Raw genomic sequence first — 16,379 nt, 5'->3', positions numbered from 1 at the left:
TAACTTCAGCAGTTCGCATCCCTCGGGAATATATGGGGTAAATCGTGTTGGTCATGGAACGGGTCACTACATAATCCACAGAAAGCTGGCAACAAAATTTAAATACAGGGCAAATGTACCGATTTAAAAATTTAAAAAAAGTGCAAATAGATTTACAGCAGCATTAACACCAAGTAAAGCTCTACGGTACGAGGCTGTAAATTTCTGCGAGAAACTCTCGTACACAATCAACAGAGTGTAGCACAAAGGGGTCTCTCAACTAATTTGAATATGTGGAATTTATCACTCAATTTGCTTTTTCTGTTTTATTGCAGGCCTACTGAAAGGATTAGCGTTCACTCAGTGAATGTGGCAGTTCATTTTCATTGAATCCATATTATTAACCATATTTCCAATGAGGAAATATACAGGTAGAGATGTCAGAGGCGCATTTCAAGAAGCTTGAATAACGGGTTGCACGACATTCGAAAATTGGTACCACAGATCGTAATGTGTTCACTGTAGAAGTTTCAACCAGATAAGGATAAAATCAGCCCACTGTCCCCAGGCGAAAGGATATTAATATAATGAGAACCACGAATATTTGTTGACACTGCCACAACCGATTTTTCGTCCAATCTGTACACCACACCACCTTCATCTGAGTTCTGTGAAAGAACAACTGAAGCTAAACTGTTTTCGCACTGCAGTAATCATGTGCAAACCGAATAGCAACATACTGAAAACGTACAGCTCTTATAATAACAGGTGCCGCGCGACCAGTAAAAGATTTCCTCTCATAATAGTAGCAGATTGTCCTATGATTCACTCCAGTGGCATATAACCCGTAGTAGTACTTTAATATACAAAAAATTCTCTCAATTTTCGTTTCCTGAATAACGATACTAATATACAGCACGAGTAACCTAAGCACTTAACTTCAAATATTTCCGAAATAGTTTCAGATTTGTTTTTCAGCCAGAAGAATTATAATAAAGTCCTCATTAAGAAACTTATAATATGGAGAACTCGGTATCAGCATCATCTGTTAAAGTGGAACAGCGGTAACTTTTGCTGCTAATATCGTAGGTCTGAAAGGGAGAAATTCAACGACTTTCGCTCTCCGAAATCTAAAAATTAATTTTGGAAAGATTGCAGAATTTAGGACATACGAGTAATTTGTTCAAACTAATTACGGTCTTATGCGGAAGTAGGTGATTTTGTTTCTCAATAGGTAAATAATTCTTCCATATTTTCTCGTAAGTGAGGACTCTCTTACGAGTAACTTATTTGAAAACGCAATTACAATAAAATATAAATCTTAAACTGTTTCAAAAACTTTTAAGGTTAACATATTACGTTTGTAATATGTTATCAACCATCTATCTATATACAGTTCACCACTGAAAATCAACTAAGTGCAGTAACAAGTTTACAGGAGCGCATCATTTTATAGAATTCCCCATTACACAGGAATCCGAAATCAACAAGCGAATATCAAACATCAGCACCTTTATTTACCAAGACGAGGCTACAACAATGACATAAGTTTAGCTGTAGAGGGTACGAAGTAATGCGACATGCTAGGAAAGACGGACAGGAGTTACATCATTTAAAAAAAAAAAAAAAGTTATGTACTGCACAAACCAGTCAGTCAAGATCTGAAAAATATCGATTTCCAAACCACAGCAGCCAACATACCCACATGAAAGGCATAAAATAAATAGTGTAGTTCTACACGGATACTTATTTACGTGACTGTGGCGTAGAAAATCAACTAAAACTGTTCAGTAGGGTAAAGGCACCCTTGTGACGTTGTTGCTATGTATTTAATGAAACGGAGGACCAAATGTATGGTTCTGAATAAAGCTTGGCTCGTAGAAGTCGTAGGTACGAGTCGTACACCGTCTGCTTTACGCCCTGTTTCTGTAGTAGCAAATAATTTACTAAACGGTGGACCTGCGATCGAATAATTGAGGCTGGACATTTTATGTTAATTATAAATTAATGAACATAAACAAACAAAGGGACATTTGTAATAAACATAGGCAACACAGCAGGTGTAATTCTAAGAACAGATGTTTTATTCAGTGAGGTCCAAACTCCTACTGAATAGTGATCCTACAAGCAGCTTTTACGTAAATAAAGTTAATCATTGATATATACACAGCAAAAAATGTTTTTGCATCACCTCGGTTCCGAGAGTTCCGGAACCTGTACAGAAAACTGGAATAGAGATCAACATAAACATCATTTCCGCTCTTTTTATTGCTCATGAAAGCCACACATTGCATGTCGTACCACCATAGAGCGAGACATTCAGAGATGATGGTCCACTGTACACACCGGTACGTCTAATACCCAGTAGCACACCCTCTTGCATTGATGCGTGCCTGTATTCGTCGTGGCATACTATCCGCAAGTTCATCAACGCACTGTTGGTCCAAATTGTCCCACTCCTCAACGGCGATTCGGCGTAGATCACTCAGAGTGGTTGGTGGGTCACGTTGTCTATAAACAGCCATTTTCAATCTATCCCAGGCATGTTCGATAGGGTTCACGTCTGGAGATCACGCTCGCCACTCTAGTCGAGCGACGTCAGCGATGTCGTTATCCTGACGAAAGTCATTCACAAGATGTGCACGATGGAGGCACAAATTGTCGTCCATGAAGACGAATGCCTCGCCAATATGCTGCCGATATGGTGGCACTATCAGTCAGAGGATGGTATTCACGTATCGTATAGCCGTTACGGCGCTTTCCATGACCACCAGCGGCGTACGTTGGCCCCACATAATGCCACCCCAAAACAGAAGGAAACCTCTACCTTGCTGCACTCGCTGAACGGTGTGTCTAAGGCGTTCAGCCTGACCCGGTTGCCTCCAAACACGTCTCTGACGATTGTCTGGTTGAAGGCATATGCGACACCCAACGGTGAAGAGACCATGATGCCAATCCTCAGCGATCCATTCGGCACAAAACCCCAGACGCCATTTTTCAATAAGGCAATGCACCACCACATGTTGCTGCAGGAACACTGGCCTCCTTGTCGTAACAGGATGTCAGTCTTTTGCCCTGGCCTGCCATATCACCAGACTTGTCGCCCATCGAAAATGTGTGGGATAAAGTTCTGACTGAAACGTTAATGATTTCTGTAGAACATACTAATGTACATTTCCTGTGAATATGAACTTCCTGTCTCTAGTCGTTCAAGGTGTTTTTTTTTCAGAACATGAATGCATGTTTATGAGAACAGTTTGTAACTATTTATCAAACGTATTGCATCCGCTGATTGACTTAATGCTCTTGCATTTACAGTACTAGTTTTCCTCAATTCAGGCTGTTAACTTTTGTGCTATGTGTGTCTTTTGCCAGCCATACACACTACTTAGGGTACAACTACTTGCGGTCCAGCGCGGCTGACCTGTGGCCGCCTGTAAATGCCATGCCAGGAAAACCCAGTCGCTCACTCGCGCTAATCTTCACATTGTCTGTTGGCCCCCAGCGAAAACTGTTTCAGACCGTCTAGCTTTCTATTCATATTTACTCGGACTGACCTCACTTACATATACACTACTTACCTCTATGTTGTGTTCCACCACAGTCTCGGGATTCTCCCAAGACTCGTTAAGTTACAGTCTCGACCGCTCAGCAAATAATAACTGCTTTTTAAGTTTAGTTCCAGCCAAGGGCTTTTCCCTAGACTATTTACGTTATACCCTCTGTTTCACCTGGAAGAATAACGTCGTAAGTAGCAAATGAAAAGTACAGCACCCAAGACTGAACAGAGCCAAAAGGGCAAAATGCTGCCGACATGTCGACTCCGAAACTAAGAACTCTGAAGCAGTTAGTTAAGAGAGAAAGTAAAATTTTGTGAAAGATTTACTGGATTACATGGCTCAGGAATAATGTATGATTCAAAAATATATTCAGTGCCAGTTAATGGTAAATAGCTGAAGTTCTAGGGATATATTTTCAGAATAAACGCAATATCGAATGGACGGCAGAATACAGTAATCTAGAACACCAACTTACAAAATACGATGTGAGTGAAAATTTATCAGTGAGAGAAGAAAAATAGGTGTCTCGGAGAACAAAATCCGTGTTAAGAATGATTCTGGATGGTTAATCAAGGGCTATGTGCGTTTGTAGCAGCATTTTGACTCAGAAAACGAAGGACGTATCATTCAGACGAATCGATGTGCTCAGTAAATCGGGTAGAACGTATAAGGCGAGATGCGAAGAAAATACGCTAAGGTAACAAAAGTCAAAGAATATCTCCTAATATCGTGTCGAACCTCTTTTTGTCTGGTGTAGTGCCGCGACTCAGCAAGTCGTTGGAACTCTCCCTCGGAAATAATGATCCACGCTGCCACTACAACCGTCCATAATTGCGAAGGAGTTGGCTGTGCAGGATTTAGTGCACGAACTGACCTCTCCAATATGTCAGATAAATGCTCGACAGGATTCGTGTCGGACGATCTGGGTGGGCAAATCATTCGAACGAACTATAGCGAAAAATTGCGGCCCGGTGACAGGACGCACTGTCATCCATAAAAATTCCACATTTTTTTAGGAACGTGAAGTCCATGAATGGTTGCAAATGGTCTCCAAGTGACCAAATATAACCATTTCAAGTCAATTATTAGTTCAAATGGACCAGAAGATTCCTTCCATTCCTCGTAAACACAGCCCATACCACTATGGAGTCACCACCAGCCTGCACAGTGCCTTTTTGAAAACTTGGGTCCATGGATTCGTAGAGTCCATACCACACTGGAACCCTACCATCAGCTCTTACGAACTGTAAACGGGAGTCATCTGACCAGACCACGGTTTTCCAGTCGTTTACGATCCAACCGATATGGTCACGATCCCAGGAGAGGTGCTGCAGGCGATGTTGTGCTGTTAGCAATGACACTCGCATCGATCGTCGGCTGCTATAGCCCATTAACGCCAAATTTCGCCGCACTGTCCTAATGGATAAGATCATTGCACGTACCATATTGATTTCTGCGGGTATTTCACCCAGTGTTGCTTGACTGTTAACACTGACAACTCCACGCAACCGCCGCTGTTCTCGGTCGTTAAGTGAAGGCCGTCGGCTACTGCGTTGTCCGTGTTGAGGGGTAATGCCTGAAATTTGGTATTCTGAAACTCTCTTGACGCTGTGGATCTTGGAATATTGAATTCGCAACAGATTTCGGAAATGAAATGTCATGCGTCTATCTCCAACTACCATTCCGCGTTCAACGTCTGGTAACTACCGTCGTGCGGACATAATCAAATCGGAAACCTTTTCACATGAATGACCTGAGTACAAATGAGTGCTCCGCCATTCCACTGTCATTTTACACCTTGTATACGCGATACTAACGTCATCTGTAAATGTGCATATCGCTGTGCCATTACTTTTGTCACCTTAACGTATAGACATGGGCCTGGAATTAATTGAACATTCAGTGGCTCGCGAAATCTTTTAGCGATACAAAACTACTTTCTTGAATACAATGGATGCGTGCCGAGATGCTACAATTTATCTATCAACGTACCTTACTTGAGGGGAGAGTACATTGTTAGTCTCTAACCTTCAAAGAGTGAACACATTTTGTGACTTTGTGGTGTACTGGGCGACAGTTTTGACAGGTATCTTGCGTTTTTCAAATATTAGTTTTAACTCCTGTTCATGTTTCGCATAATCCATATTAGCTAATTTTTGTCATTTTTTTAACGCTATACGTCCGATAGCGCGTCTAGTTACAATGTATCTGTGGGTTATAATGCAAGCTCCTCTGTTCCATTTTGGCAGGTGATCGTACTGATCAGTGTTTGTGTGTTTATATTAACAAGTGCATGTTATAAATGTTTTCCCAAAGGAAATATTCAATGTAAACAATTAAGAAGACATAAATGAAATTCGACAGACAATAACTGAAATTTCTGCCACAGTAACAGTAGTGAAATTTCTGGTAGTCAAGTTAGTCAAACAAGAACCTAAGAGCGAGGTTTGATTACGCACTTAAATGTTGAGGATGAAATCTATGATATTGATACTCCAAAACAAATAGAAGAAAAAATAGAAGACTGCAGCATCGAAGTGAGCGATACAGACTCAAGCACCAATGAGGAAGATAGATAGTAGTTCTATGAATCCATGTGAAACATCTTGCACAAATCAGAGGAAAGCTGCTAAACAGAATATGCTTGACAAGCTTCAAGAGTCGTAGGTAAAGCCAAAAATATAATGAACTTTTATAAACCTATAAATGTTTGTTACACGACTGCTTAACGGGACTGATTGTGAAATTCAATAATTACTCTCATGTCACGAGTACAATAGCAATTGATGCATCTGTGTTTTCTTCTGTACTTAGTAGGATTGTATATGGCAGGAACAGGGCATCTTGAGGATTTGCGAACGCAGACACGTTCGGTATTGAAATTTCAGATTAAGTGAGTCCCAAAAGGTTCAGAGACTAGATCAGTAAGAAGGAAGATAGATTTGTGGTCTACTGATTTTGTATATGTTTAACAACTTTGTGTAAAACTATCAGTCTTGCTACTCTCTCGATGCAAATGTCACACTTGACGAACAACTTGAAATTTTTAGGCATAGACACTCCTTTATCCAATACACTTCATCAAATTTCTGTAAGTCATCATCATCATCATCATTATCCCAAGTCGTTCCACCCTATTCGACAGGTTGGGAAACGAGACTTCTCCACAAATTACGGTTCTGGTCTCCCTCTTCGACGTTGTCGTAGGTATGTCCTCTTTGTTGGATGTCAGACTTCACCTGAAGTTGTTTTGTCTTTTAGTCTGGCAACTTGAGCCAATTTAGGATTTCCTCATTTCAGATTCTACCCCACCGTGCCTTTCCGACCACGCTACGAACAAACCTCATCTCAGCTGCCTCAATTCTACTGGAGTCCTTATTTCTCACTGCCCTTGTTTCGCAGTCGTATGTCAAAATGGAAATGTAATAGCTTTCATAGATTGCTCTTTTCCCTTATAGTGGCACTTCCCTGTTCCGTATTACGTCTTTAACTATTTGGTAGAAGTTATTACCTGGTTGAACTCTGTGAGTGATTTCTTTGTCTATATATCCAATATAGGACACAAAATACTGCCAGTATGTTTGAAATTATGGGCCATCTGTAGTTGTTTCCCCTCCATTTCGATATATCTCACTAACTGTCCATTCTTTTCATCCTCATGTCCTTGCTTTTCTCCTGGCTGAAAATGATACCATATACTTCAGCAGATTCTTTCCAGGTGTTTATTTTATCTTCACTGTCACCAGTAATTAAAATGAATAACACTTTTTCACTTTCGATGGTTTGTTGCACTTTTTCTTGAATATCCTTCATTACGGTACTGAAAAGGAGGCAGAAATCCGCTAGAGGACACCAAGATGAACCCGTGTAGTGCATGGATGTGTCTGCTGATAATTTACATCTGCATCTATAATCCGTAAGCCACCTTTCGGTGTACCAGTGGCACTAGCCCCTTTTCCTGTTCCAGTCGCGTATGATTCGACAGGAGAAAGATTGCTGGTAAGCCTCCGTGTGGGCACGAATCTCTTTAATTTTGTCTTAATGGTCTTCACACAAGATATACGTAAGAGGAAGCAATATACTGGTTGATTCTTCTAGGAAAGTAGACCAAAACGTGATGCGGAACGCCTCTTTTGCATCGTCTGCCACTGGAGTTGATTGAACATCTCCATGTCCCTTTCGGGCTTACTAAATGAACCTGTAATGAAACGTGCTGCTCTTCTTTGGATCTTCTCTATTTCCTTCATCGACTCCATCTAGTACGGAACCCAGACCGAAGAGTAATATTCAAGTACTGGTCGAACGAGTGTTTCATAAGCTACTTCCTTTCCTGAGGATTCTTCCAATGAACAGCAATGTAGCATCTGCCTTAAGCGCTATTAACTTTATGTCGTCGCTATTAATTTTATGTGGTCGCTCCGTTCGTATACTCCTCGATGTTTCATGGAAGTAACTGCTTCGAGTGATTATTGTGCAAAAGTGTAATCATACAGCAAAATATCTTACTGTCTGTGTGTTAGTAATACTTTACATGTATTTATCTCGACCAAGCGTCTATCCTCTACAGGTCATTCTACATTCCACTACAGTTTTACAGCGTTGCGACTTCTCTATATAGAACAGGATCGCCGGCCGAAGTGGCCGTGCGGTTAAAGGCGCTGCAGTCTGGAACCGCAAGACCGCTACGGTCGCAGGTTCGAATCCTGCCTCGGGCATGGATGTTTGTGATGTCCTTAGGTTAGTTAGGTTTAACTAGTTCTAAGTTCTAGGGGACTAATGACCTCAGCAGTTGAGTCCCATAGTGCTCAGAGCCATTTGAACCATTTTTAGAACAGGATCATCCAAGATAAGGCTCATAGAACTTCCAACGTTACCTATGCTACGGGTCAAAATATTTCGATCATCTTTCACAGGACTCGGCAAGTAAGTTTAGGTTGGATCTGGATAGTTTTGGAAATTTTTACCGAGATCTAAAACAAAAAACTCTGATTCCATGCTTATTTTATGTTTTTGTTTTCATTCACAAAATAAAATGTAATACAATAGACGGGTGCCCGCATCTCGTGGTCGTGCGGTAGCGTTCTCGCTTCCCACGCCCGGGTTCCCGGGTTCGATTCCCGGCGGGGTCAGGGATTTTCTCTGCCTCGTGATGGCTGGGTGTTGTGTGCTGTCCTTAGGTTAGTTAGGTTTAAGTAGTTCTAAGTTCTAGGGGACTGATGACCATAGATGTTAAGTCCCATAGTGCTCAGAGCCATTTGAACCATTTGAATAGACGGGCAAAATGGTATAAAAATTCAGTGGCAGAAATTAAATTTGCGGTCTGCAGTCACTTCTTTTAAAGTTAGGTTCACACGGGGAGCAGCTAGGCACAATGGTATAAAAATTCGAAGGTAGAATTTAAATTTGCAGTCTTCAGCCAGCTTTTTAAAGTTAGGTTCACATGGGGAATAGCTTAAGCGCATAGTGTCCTCAAGGTCGGTGGCTGTTAATGTTGAGCGATAAAGGGTCTTCAAAAATTCATTTCTGAAAATGAAGTTTCATAAATATATGTGGAGTCGAACATTGCAGCCACATAAACAGCTTTTTTTTTTTTGCAATTTCCATATTTTTATGGGACATGTTCATTCCAAAATTTTTCGGTGGGTGCAGTTTTATATGTTTGCCACGAAATGTCTTCGTGCAAGTCTATTATCGCCATCAGAAGTAAAGGATTTGAAAGGCGGAACAACTTCGCATCCTCATCAGTACATTCTGCTGCTGGACAAACTTCAAGCGGCGATTTTAAGAATCGCGACAGCTTCTCTCTCTGCAAAGTCTTGGAATCTTGCTCTAGATTCCTTCCTAAGATGTGACAAAAAATATGAAAATATTGCAATGTCTATTCCAGAACTATTTTTATATTCAAGAATTGTTGGAAAGTGAATAAATTCTCGATCTGTAATGTGTTTTTCAAAGATATCCCGCTTGCGACGGAAAGAAGACACGCTTTGTATCAAATCACATATTAATTTGCTATTTCCTTGTCGCTCGATATTGAGCGCATTTAAATAATTCAGAATGTCTTTCAGGACAGCCACAGCTACGGTATTGCGTTCGTTTGCTGGGAACTCCAGATGCTTCCTTGCTTCTGTGTACCCACGCTGTCTAAGAAGGAAGTTACTGCATCTTTTATTTGCCAAAAACTTGACCTTTCCTTAGCCAACAAAATCCGTTGCGCTGCAGTAAGAATGCGCCGAATCACACTCAGATAGAAAATTTTTGAGCTGTCTATGCTGAAGAACAGAACAAGAAAATGGTTCAAATGGCTCTGAGCACTATGGGACTCAACTGCTGAGGTCATTAGTCCCCTAGAACTAAGAACTAGTTAAACCTAACTAACCTAAGGACATCACAAACATCCATGCCCGAGGCAGGATTCGAACCTGCGACCGTAGCGGTCTTGCGGTTCCAGACTGCAGCGCCTTTAACCGCACGGCCACTTCGGCCGGCACTGAACAAGACTTCATAACATTAACCAACTTGATCAGTTGTCCATTACTTCTTTCGGAGTGGCATCAAGTTTTTCACAAAGGGCTGCCTATCGAATTATGCACTGACGAGATAGTAGCCCAGCATTATTATTCTTGAGTCTCTTTACTTGTTCCCTTTCTTTGCCGATGATCGGTGGGGCCTCATCAATTGAAAGTCATCATTTTATTATAATTAATGTTTGATTTTGTCATGAAGTCTTGAATAAATCTTACCTTTAAGCGGTAATATTGTTAGCAGTTCTTCCCTAAATTTTTTACTTTCATTTTCCAAAAAACGCACGAAAGTAGAAATTAGTTCTTCATCAACAGTGCTACATGATTCATCAAGTGTATGGCGTAGCAAAGCGTCTTCTGCAGAGGTTCGAGAAAACTACTTTTATTGTCAGCAGCCAATTTTCGGTTCTTCTTGTATTGCATCTGTCCGACAATAGAATACCTTGAATTGCAACAGCAATATCCTTTTTCTCTTCAAAAAGCGCCGCGGCCACTTCCAACATACGTTTTTTTACTATCTCAGAGTCTGAAAATGGCTTTTGGTGTTTATTAACCGTCCAGCACACCAGCAATGCTGCTCTGGTAAATTTTTCTTACCCGCGCATAGAGCGATTTACTAAGGCCGAGCTTTTTTGTAAAACACCAGAAGTTTTCCTTGACGAGATTCATTACTCAGAGGAAAATCTTTATGGAACTGCTGATCAGTTGTTCCGTAGCGTCAATTTAAATTGGCACTTTCAACAAGAACGACAGTTTTGTTGCACGTTGGGCAAACTGGAACAACTCTAGGCCTATCAGGGAGCGTAAAACAATATTTTTCAGTCCACTCAGGCAAAAACTTCCTATTTTCACAATTAACTTTAAACTTTTTAGGATCTGTAGCGATACAAAAATAGTTATAAGCCTCGACAGTAAGAAAACAGCTTAAAAATAGCTCCATACGAGAACGGAACAACTGCTGACGAAGTGATAATAAAATGTGTCTATTTTATTTAGATTCGTTCTTTATAACAATACTGTCGCCCGGCACGAAGCGCGTGCCGACACACTCCAAAGGATTAGCTTCCGCGTCAAAGTATATGTCGACGTACCGCAAAAGAGTGGTTTCCACGTCACAGATCACTGCCACCGTGTACATCCGCCCGAAAGATACAATTGTCATTTCGTATCAAAGATTCGTACAGTGGAGGTAAACTTTCGTGGTACTTACAAGCACAAAAATTGTTTTAAAATGAATATGCCTGTTCCGATTAAAAGAGGCTTCGTAGGTTGCCAGAGTCAGAGGTCGATTTATGAAACTCCCCATTTCATTAAATAAAATTCTTGTGTTGCTGATGAGTGCACAGAACTTTTTTGTTGATCAACATAACACGCTGTGCCGGCCGGCCAGCTTGCTCCCTTCCAACCCCGCTCTCCAGTGCACAATCTTGCGCTACACAGCATAACAACTATTTATTTTATCTGCTTACTAACCATCAAATGCGCAAATCTGCACACAGTTACTTGAAAAATATTATAAAAATGATAAGGGTGACGTTCAAGAGTACTATCATCTACAGAAAATATTTTTTTTTTAAATAAGGATTTGAATAATATGTTGTTGTTGGTGTTGTGGTCTTCAGTCCTGAGACTGGTTTGATGCATCTCTCCACGCTACTCAATCCTGTGCAAGCTTCTTCATCTCCCAGTACCTACTGCAACCTACATCCTTCTGAATCTGTTTAGTGTATTCATCTCTTGGTCTTCCTCTACGATTTTTACCCTCCACGCTGCCCTCCAATACTAAATTGGTGATCCCTTGATGCCTCAGAACATGTCCTACCAACCGATCCCTTCTTCTAGTCAAGTTGTGCCACAAACTTCTCTTCTCCCCAATCCTGTTCAATACCTCCTCATTACTTATATGATCTACCCATCTTATCTTCAGCATTCTTCTGTAGCACCACATTTCGAAAGCTTATATTCTCTTCTTGTCCAAACTAGTTATCGTCCATGTTTCACTTCCATACATGGCTACACTCCATACAAATACTTTCAGAAACGACTTCCTGACACTTAAATCTAGACTCTATGCTAACAAATTTCTCTTTTTGAGAAACGCTTTCCTTGCCATTTCCAGTCTACATTTTATATCCTCTCTACTTCGACCATCATCAGTTATTTTACTCCCCAAATAGCAAAACTCCTTTACTACTTTAAGTGTCTCATTTCCTAATCTAATTCCTTTAGCACCACCCGACTTAATTCGACTACATTTCATTATCCTCGTTCTGCTTTTGTTGATGTTCATCTTATATCCTCCTTTCAAGACATCCATTCCGTTCAACTGCTTTACTAAGTCCTTTGCTGTATCTGACAGAATTACAATGTCATTGGCGAACCTCAAAGTTTTTATTTCTTCTCCATGGATTTTAATACCTACTCCGAATTTTTCTTTTGTTTCCTTCACTGCTTGCTCAATATACAGATTGAATAACATCGGGAAGAGGCTACAGCCCTGTCTCACTAACTTCCCAACCACTGCTTCCCTTTCATGCCCCTCGACTCTTATAACTGCCATCTGGTTTCTGTACAAATTATAAATAGCCTTTCGATTCCTGTACTTTACCCCTGCCACCTTTAGAATTTGAAAGAGAGTATTCCAGTCAACATTGTCAAAAGCTTTCACTAAGTCTACAAATGCTAGAAACGTAGGTTTGCCTTTCCTTAATCTAGCTTCTAAAATAAGTCGTAGGGTCAGTTTGAATAATTTATACCTTCAAAAAATTTTTGGTGGTCAAGGTTTTCAGCTTCCGCGATCCGGAACTGTGCCGCGGCCCGCCATTCGCAGACCGTGCCCTATCACAACTATGGATTTGTGGCTGAAACAGGGATTCCTTTTTGAATATTCCTATTCCAACTCTGATAAAAAGACAAGTACAAACATATAAAGACTAAGCGACTTTGTCGTGTGTTTGACTGGTTGTTCGCATACAGGGGTGTTAATGAGTATGCACAACAATACAGATGTGCCTTCATCTAAGACGATTCCATTCTAGTAGGCCTCATTCCTTCAACTTTAGCTTACAGTAAAATTTGTGCTTCTAGAAGCAGGTTCATATCATATTACCTCCTAATTGGACGGAAGCAGGAGACTGGAATCTAAAAACGTGCTATAATTGTAGCTCTGCCCCAGGAAGGCTGTTCTAGTAGCACACTGCCAACAAAAGTTGGCGTAGCCTAATCTACAGAGATGTATACACTGCTGCGTTTCACGCAAATTGGTGTCGCGTTTTGGAAGACCACGAGTAACATCATACGTAGAAGATTAGTTCATATTTTTTCAAAGTAAACGTCATGGGACTCGTACTACACCTAAAATTCGCAAGGAAGTAAACAGTATACCAGTTGCTCCAATAACTGCCTCAACAGTGCAACGCCGTCTTCGTGAACCAGGCTTCAAGAGGGTCATAGCGGCCAAAAAGCTTCGATTACGCAAAGTAAAAATAAAGTGAAAAGATCGCAGTGGGGACAGAAACATAAGGAATGGAGCGTGCAGCAATGGTCCAAGATGTTGCTAACGCCAAATCTAAGTTGGAAGAATTTGGAAGCCTTCGACGAATGTTTGTTTGTTGGTCGACTTCGTGGAGGACGTGTGAAGAGTCAGTGCGTTACGCCAACGGTAGATATTAGTGATATTATATGAGCATTTGCCGTGTTCTTAACAGTTTCCGAGTAAACTAACGAAAACAGAGGGGAACAAGAAAAATACAGGTGTTAGTAAATGAAACATTGTGATCTAATGTTTTGTTTAATTGCGTACATTTCGTCACAACAGATGCTCAAAAAGTCCACCGTCAATGCATTTTGTAGCTATTGTAGGCAGTTGCTGTGTTGCTGATCTGAGCTCTATCGTACAATCATTTACTTGAGCACACGCGTATAAAACACCAGCTAGAAGTTCTTTGTGTCCACTCTGCGCTCGCAGACTTCGCTCTTAAGCCAACCCCACGAACAGTAATCTAATGGAGTAAGATCAGGTGACATCGATGGCCAAGGACTGACCTCACTCGGACTAACACCCTTCATTTTAAAACAGCTGTATGTCGGACACGGTTAAAAGAATTGGCTTATCTTCATTTTAATTTTTTCTGAACAGAATCACCAATTCTATCACCCCTCAAAGCATGTACCTTTCATCCTGTCTCACCCTGTGTCAGTCATTTTTTCTTCTTTCAATACAGCCGGCCGCGGTGGTCTAGCGGTTCTAGGCGCTCAGTTCGGAACAGCGCGACCGCTACGGTCGCAGGTTCGAATCCTGCCTCGGGCATGGATGTGTGTAATGTCCTTAGGTTAGTTAGGTTTAAGTAGTTCTAAGTTCTAGGGGACTGATGACCACAGATATTAAGTCCCATAGTGCTCAGAGCCATTTGAACCATTTTTTTTTTCTCTCAATACAGGCCTAAGACTCTAACAGAACAGTGTGGCGTTAATAGTAGTACTAAGTACCCTCCGCCTCTCACTGCACAGTGACTTTCGGCTTACATATATAGATGCAAGTTTCGCGTCCGTTGCTTGAGCTTTTTTTTAAAAAAAAATTTCACATCTCGTGTTCCTTGCACACTAGCTGTAATGGTTAGGGGACACGTGTCAGAAAGCAGTGCATCCGGCTGATCCTCTTTTCTCCAAATGAAGGAGAGGAATGCTGTTCGTAACATATGAGTTTATTTTTCTTAAAAATCCGAAGTTATAAATAAGTCTTGTAACTTCATTTATATTACTAATCCAGTAAATACCACGGAATAACTTTTCATGGAACTGCATGGGCATCTCTACACTTGGTTCATACTTAAATGCATCCACAATTCACTCGACTCACTCAACTGATAAACGGAAGCGCATCATTCCCAGCTAAACAGCAATAAAAATGTCAGCTGAGCGAAGCAATGGGTAAATACGCGTAAAATTTTCACGGAAATATGAGTACTATTTACACGAATGGCGTAGAACTGAGTTCCGGAGAACATCGAGAATACGCCAGACGTTCTGCCGTTCATCATCCGACAAATCTTCATTCGTGACTGCGTGAGGAATAAGGAAAGCCCGCTCTGGCACGAAATCTATTATCATCCATAATAAGGCGCTAACCCTGTTGCAGAAGAGGGCACCAGTAAAGCACATTTTTCAGCTCCACTGCTTAATGCACATGCAGACGCGAACTCGAATTAATAAATGTATGTACATGTCTGCGTTGAATTTAATTCTGGATGCATTGTGAGTCAGCTTCCTGTCAGACTTCGCCGGAGAAGCTTCTTGAGTATATAGTGCCCTTGCGTGCCAGCAACAGAAAAATAATAGACAATGGCTATTAGCGCTACGTAACGAGGCAATCCTCGTTGAAGATCAAACTGCGCTGCACGTATACCCATACGTGTAAAATGTGTACGTAATATAAGTAAAATTTTTATGTAATACTCTTCCATATTACGTTCATTGTGAAATTATTCGTTACGGCAAGATATTTACAGTATTTATTCGCCCCTATTGAAGCCATGCTGGAAACTAAACTGTAGTTACGTCACCACAAAGAGTATACAGTTGATTGCACTATACTCGCCTTCTAAAGAAAATAGTTTCCTATGAGATATGATATGAGGTTTGAACTGAAGCCGAGGGCGCTAACGCAAGCCTGTGCGTTGGTGCGCGACTCTAAGGTAAGTCGGTTTGAATTCTGGTGGTGTATTTGGCCAGCAAGGGAATGAACGGTGGTTGAGTGAAGTTCATGTTCATCAGTCTTTGCGCCAATGTCCTGGATTAAATTCCAAACCTCTCCACAATGTCTCATGAAGCGAGGGCATGTGACACAGTTAATGGAGATCCATCAGTCGGATGGGTACTTTAAGCTCGACGGCCACCTGGGTGGTATTGTAGAGGAGTGGGCTATGTCCCGGCTCTGTTTTCCAACCTCTCTCGCTTCTCTCATCTTCATGCAACGCTACACTATACACCAGTCAGTTACTTTCACCTACACTCAACATATACTCACACAATACACCTCTCACATTGCCGCAGGGAAAGGAGCCAGTGCGCTTGGAGAAAGAACACCCTTTCCGACAGGCGGCTGAACCCGCCCTCAGGGATATCGCAGCCAACAGTGCCATTCGACATTCACATGTTTTTATTGAAGTACTAACTGGTGTGCTCCAGGGGAGTGTACTAAGACAGTTGCTGTTCATGTTACACACTCGTAATTTAGTGGATAGTACTAGATTCAGTCTTAGGCCTTTAAATGATGACATTCTATTCTATAAACGTCTAGTAACGTACAGCTAAATAT

This window comes from Schistocerca serialis, chromosome 3 (genome assembly GCF_023864345.2).
Source record: "Schistocerca serialis cubense isolate TAMUIC-IGC-003099 chromosome 3, iqSchSeri2.2, whole genome shotgun sequence".
NCBI lineage: Eukaryota > Metazoa > Arthropoda > Insecta > Orthoptera > Acrididae > Schistocerca > Schistocerca serialis.
The sequence above is the reverse complement of the archived record's forward strand: the minus strand, read 5'-3'. Positions refer to the sequence as shown.